A 5,896-nucleotide genomic window follows, 5' to 3' on the forward strand; every position below is an offset into this window, starting at 1 on the left:
CGTGACTTGCCTGAGGCTGCAGGGCTAAAGAGATGAGAGGGGACCAGTTCTGACCCTTCTTAGACTAGAGTTCTTTTTTGTCACGCACAGGCTAAAGGGGAAACTGCCTGAGATAGGACACTCTGCAGGGCAGGGCTGGAAAAGCCCAAAGATCAAAAAGTTTCCGGAATCAGGGAAAAGTTTGTAGACAGGAGATCTGGAAGTTAGTGCTTTTGTTTGTTTGTTTTTGATTTACTTATTTAGAGACAGGATCTCTGTAAGTAGCTCTGGCTGCCCTGGAACTCACGATGTAGACTTGACTGGCCTCACAGACCTGCCTACCTTAGCCTCCCAAGGGCTTGGATTAAAGCGTTCACCATCACAGACAGGCTATTTTGTTTTTAAATTATCATTTTATTCCATTGACAGTTTCCCACATGATGAATGCATTGTGTTGCATCCCTGAAAGCCTTGTTTTCCTGGTCTCATTCTTTATTTTTATTGGCTATTTTATTTATTTGCCTTTCAATTAGCAATAATCGCGCCTCGGATAAACTTCATTGGCTACGATACTGCCACTGCGCAAAGCTTTATTTGCCTTTCAAATGCTATCCCCCTTCCCGATTTCCCCTCCACAAACCCTGTATCCCATCCCCCCTCCTCCTGCTTATATGAGGATGGTCCCCTACCCACTCACCCATTCCCTCCTGCCTCCCCATCCTGGCATTCCCTTACACTGGGGCATTGAGCCTCCATCGGACCAAGGACCTCTCCTCCCATTGATACCATCCTCTGCTACATATGTGGCTGGAGCCATGGGTCCCTTCCATGTGTACTCTTTGGCTGGTGGTTTAGTCCCTGGGAGCTCTGGGAGGGGGGTCTGGTTGGTTGATGTTGTTCTTCCTATGAGGTTGCAAACCCCTTCAGCTCCTTTAGTCCTTTCTCTAACTCCTCACTGGGTCCCTGCGCTCAGTCTGATGGTTGACTGTGAGCATCTGCCTCTGTATTGGTCAGACTCTGGCGGCTGTTCTCTTCCTTTTCCCAGCCACTGCCCCCTTTCCTCCTTCAATCTTTGGGCAGGTCTTATGCTAGTGACCATGTCTATTGCGTGTCTGTGATTGACACAGCCGTGCCATTGCTAGGGGACAGCTTTTCAGAACACTGCCCTCCATTCTTCAGCTCTTATGATCTTCCCACCCCATCTCTCTCCACATGCCCTGGGTGTTAGAGGTGGGCACAGAGATGTGCTGTTAAGGGCGTGTGCTCTGCAGTCATTTATTTGACAGGAGCTGAGTCTGCATTAGCAGTAGCCCTCTGCACAAAGGAGCTTCTCCAAGCCAGGCTGGGCACAGCACTAAGCTATGGGAGAAATGTAAATGCCTTGGAGGGCAGTCATTGCTCGGAGCATGGGGAAACGGAAGGACCTTTGAGATGCTTGTGCAACTGGAGACTTACGTGTTTTCACATCTTAATCACTGTGGCTGCAGTGTGGTGGCCAGAGGGTGTGATCTGCAGATCTGTCTGTCTGGGAGCTAGTTCCCGGAAGTTTCTACTTCATTCTCTCCCCCAGTGTTCAGTCAACCATGGAATAGGATGGGTGTGGCTTCTGCAATGTGTCATCGTTTCTCCTCTACCTCTGCCAGAGCCTCACCAGGTCCCCCAAGTCTCGCTTAATTCATGTCACCACTTTCACTTTCGACTTTTCCTCCCTCTGACTTCCTCTCCGGCCTGCAGTCCAGTGAGCTGAGCAAAGCATGCATTTGGCTGTACAAACCTCTCCTGGGCTCTGCAGGACCTTTGTTTGCTTCCTTACTGCTGCAGCTCTGGTGCCCTCCCCTCTGGCTTCAATGTCTGTCTGTCTGTCTGTCTGTCTGTCTGTCTGTCTGTCTGTCTGTGTTTCTGTTTCTTCGTCTCTGTCTCTCTGTCTCTCTGCCTCTCTGTCTCTCTGTCTCTCTCTCTCTGTCTGTCTCCGTCTCTGTCTCTCTTTCTCTCATCCTTATGGCCTTGATTCAGTTCTGTGACCACACTCCTTCTCTCAGACCTCCAGGTCTTTGCTAAGCTGCTCTTAAGTAAACTCTTCTGAAGTTTAGTTTTGTTTGGACAATTCCAGCGGAGTTGGACTAGAAGGATGGACTTGGCACACTCATTATTTATCTGTTAGCCTCTGGATCCCAATTGCTTGGTTGAGCTCTAAAATGTCCAGGAAAGGTTTAATTTAATACAGTTTATTATTAATTCATTAAACGTGTATGTATGTGTGTGTGTTCTAATGTCTGAGTAGAGGCACACATGTGTCATAGAGCACATGTGGAGGTTGGAGGACAACTTTAGGTGCTGGTCCTTACTTTCCATTCATTTGAAGTATGGTCTTGTGTTTTCTGCTGTGCACACGGGGCTAGCTAATCCAAGAGCTTCCTGGCATTCTTCTGTCTCTACCTCACATCTTGTTGTAGGAGAATTGGGATTATAGATACATGCTACTGTGTCCAGCTTTATGTGGGTCCTGGGGACTTGAACTCAGATCCTTTCCCTTATACAGCAAGCATTTTACCCATGGCGCTAACACCTCAACCCTAATGTGGATTTCAGATTGTTAGGGTTTGGTCACATTTTTCAGAGATTCTGAGTTAACTAACCAGGGGAAGGGGGTTTAGAGAACTCCCTAGGTATGTTCAGAAATAGTGAGATGACCAGGAAGCTCTCTGGAGCCAAGAGGCATACCTGTACAGAAGCACCCAGGTATTTAGCAAGAGTGACAAAGAAATGAGTGGAGAAGCTTCTAGTACCCAAAGGACAAAACAACACCACCACCAACAACACCAACAACACCAACAACAAAAAACAAAAAACAAAACAAACAAAAAAAAAACCTAGTATGTATTAAGCATGCATGGAATACTAAGATAAACACTCTCTTTTTTAAAATTGGATATTTTTTATTTACATTTCAAACGTTATTCCCTTTCCCAATTTCCTGACCATAAGTCCCGTATCCTATTCCCCTCCCACTTCTTCCATAAGGCTGGTCCCCCTGCCAAACCACCAAGGTAAGCATTCTTAGATGGGCAATAAGATAGTTACGGATAGTAAAACTCATCCATTGGTGTTGAAGAGATGACTCAATGGGAAGAGTGAACTTCTATTCCAGAGGACCTGGGTTCAGTTCCAGCCCCCACCCTGGGCTGCTCACACCTACCTACAACTCCAGCTCCGAAGGAACCTTCTCTGGTACTTTCTCACTCAAGTACTTCTCCTTCATTTTGCGTCCACCTTTCCCCTGGAACAGTGGTTCTCAGCCTTCCTAACACAGTTCCTCATGTCATGGTGACCCCGATCCATAAAATTATTTTCACTGATACTTCATAACTGTAACTTTACCACCACCACCATGGATTGTATTGTATGTGCTTTCCGATGGTCTTGGGTCACCCCTGTGAGTATCACTACTCTGGGGACAAATAACAAGGGGTTGGCACTCTTGTCCTGCTAACCCAAGGACATTACGAGTCTTTTTTAAAGCATTGATTGTGTGTGGGATGGGGTAGGGTGACGGGCGAGAGGTGTACTTGCCACTTTGAACCTGCGGATGTCAGAGAACAGCTTGTTGGAGTTGGGGTCTCTCCACCGTGTGGATTCCTGGGATTAAACTCAGGTCATCAGGTTTGGTAATAAGGCCCTTTGCCCACTGCTGAGAAGGCTCTCTCAACAGGTCTGAGAACGGTCTTTGTTTATCGGCTTTGGTGTTTGAGACAGTGTCTTACTGTGTAGTCTAGGCTGGCCTGCATCTAACTCCCCATACAGTCCAGGGTAATCTCCAAGTCACCGTCCTCTTCCCTCAGTCTCTAGAGTGCACAGCCATGCTTGGCTTATGAAAATAATTTTGACTTTACTGCTTTCCCGGAACAGGTTTGGGGAATCCTGGCAGGTCCCAGGGCCGTACACTGAGAATGACTATGATGTTCTGTGTGCTTACCTCCTCTTAGTTCCTGAAGAGGGCAGAGGGTGAGTCTGAAAACTGGGCTACATGCTTTACTTGCACGTTGGAGAGGAAGATCGTGGGTAGGTTATGGGGAAGGGGAGAGTGTGTTGAGACCCTAGAATGAAAGTTCTGGACTCTGGTCTCCGGTTCGGTGTAGTGATAAGGATCCAATTCTGCAGGCCCACGTGACTGTGAGCTTGTTTGGGTCAGTTGTAAGAGAGCCCCGTCCTGCTTCAGGCATTACAGGATCCCCCTGAGCATTTGGTCGGTTGTATCTATCTTTTCAATATCAATATTCAAACAGGGGCTGGGGACGTAGCTCAGTTGACAGAGCGCTTGCTCAGCGTGCATGAAGCCTTGGGCTCTCCCCAGCAAGGCATAAAATGGAAGTGGTGGCACAGGCTTGTAATCCAAGCACTTTAGGGATACAGAAGGGAGAGTCAGGTTTCGGGTCACCCTCAGCTGAATGTTTGAGGCTATTCTAGGATTACAGAGATGAAGTCATGAACAGCAAACGACCCCAACACCCCTACAAGGACAGACCCCTTGACTACTCTTTGCTTTTCCAGCCTGCTAGCTTTTCTTTTAATCTTTCTTCTTTCTGGAAAGTTCTTCCCCATTTATCCACATGCGTGGTCCCTTACTTCCATCCAGTCTTGACTCAGATGTCTCTTGATGTGCCCTTTGCGGATCAAACTCATCCTTCTTGTCTACTTTCCTTGTTGTTTTCTCTGCAGCACTTAATCTGATCTGCTCAAAACTATCCTTGCTGCCTTCCCATCCCAGTCACATGGTCTCGAATGGGTTCCTGTCCATTGCATTTGCAGCTGTATTCTCAGTGTCTGGCAGTGATGGGTGCTCAATGAACACGGATGGAATGAAAAGGGCAACCCGAGGCAAGTTTGCTTGGTATCACTATGGCTGGGCTGCTGAAGTGTCATTTCGGAAAAGCATGGACGCCATAGGTTCTGGGATGCAAGGAGCCCAGGGCTACACATGCCCCAGTGGGATTTTGTTTTTGTTTTGTGCACTATATAGATGTCTTACAAATCTAAGATTCGAGGGTGTGGTTTCCTGCGTCTCAGTCAGCCACAGGCTGGTCTTTCTCTTTTGACGGCCATTGCAACAAGGTTTAGAGGGGAAATGTTTTCAGTTTTGTTCTCTTTTAAGTCATAATACTGAGGTTCACAGCTTTTTTTCATAACACGTGGGGACTGGAGTTGCGTGAGGTGGATAGTGGAGTGTTTTCCTAGAGCCAGACTGTCCTGCAGCTGAGGATCCCGGTCTGACGGCAGCAGAGGCAGACACACCTGTTCAGTCAGTGTTCTGGTCTGGGCTGGGGCTTGGCACCAGGCAGAGGCCAGATAAGAACTGCAGATTAGAGGCCCAGAGGCTCCTGGCTGCGTGGCTGAGGCTGTGCCTGGTAGAGCAGTATCTCTAGCCCTCGGGGATTGCGGCTGTGCTCAGGGAATGAGGCAGGTGTTCTGCATGTCAGAACAGAGCTGCGGGTGTTGAAGGAGCCTGTTCCGTAATGCTCCTTTCTTTAGTCTTTTCCTCCCCTTCGTCCTTGATCCCCCCTTCCCCAGTCTCAGGGATCACAGGCTGGCTTCAAACTCACTGACTATCAGAGAATGACTGAGAATGTTTGGTCCTCTGGTCACAGCCTCCCCTGCACTGGCATTACAGCAGTGTGCCACCCTACCCTGTTTTCTGCATTGGAGGGTGTGGGGTATAAAATCAGGGCTTTGTGCACACCAGACACTCTACCAGCCCCTTCCAATGTTTTTGAGACAGTGTCTCTTGTAGCCTAGACTGGCTACAAACTTGCTATGTACCTGAGGTTGGCTAATCTTGAGATTGTCACTATGCTTGGCAATAAAGTTTACTAAAATGTAACTTCTGAACTTTTATGCACATAGCAACTTTTTTTTTTCCTCC

General features: G+C 47.8%; 1 pseudogene; it reads right to left on the reverse strand.

The window, feature by feature from the left end:
- Nucleotides 1-501: 501 nt before the first annotated feature.
- LOC120102777 (U4 spliceosomal RNA) lies at nucleotides 502-569 on the reverse strand (annotated as a pseudogene).
- Between the last annotated feature and the right edge of the window lie 5,327 nt (nucleotides 570-5,896).

This window comes from Rattus norvegicus, chromosome 4 (assembly GCF_036323735.1).
Source record: "Rattus norvegicus strain BN/NHsdMcwi chromosome 4, GRCr8, whole genome shotgun sequence".
Classification (NCBI taxonomy): Eukaryota; Metazoa; Chordata; class Mammalia; order Rodentia; family Muridae; genus Rattus; species Rattus norvegicus.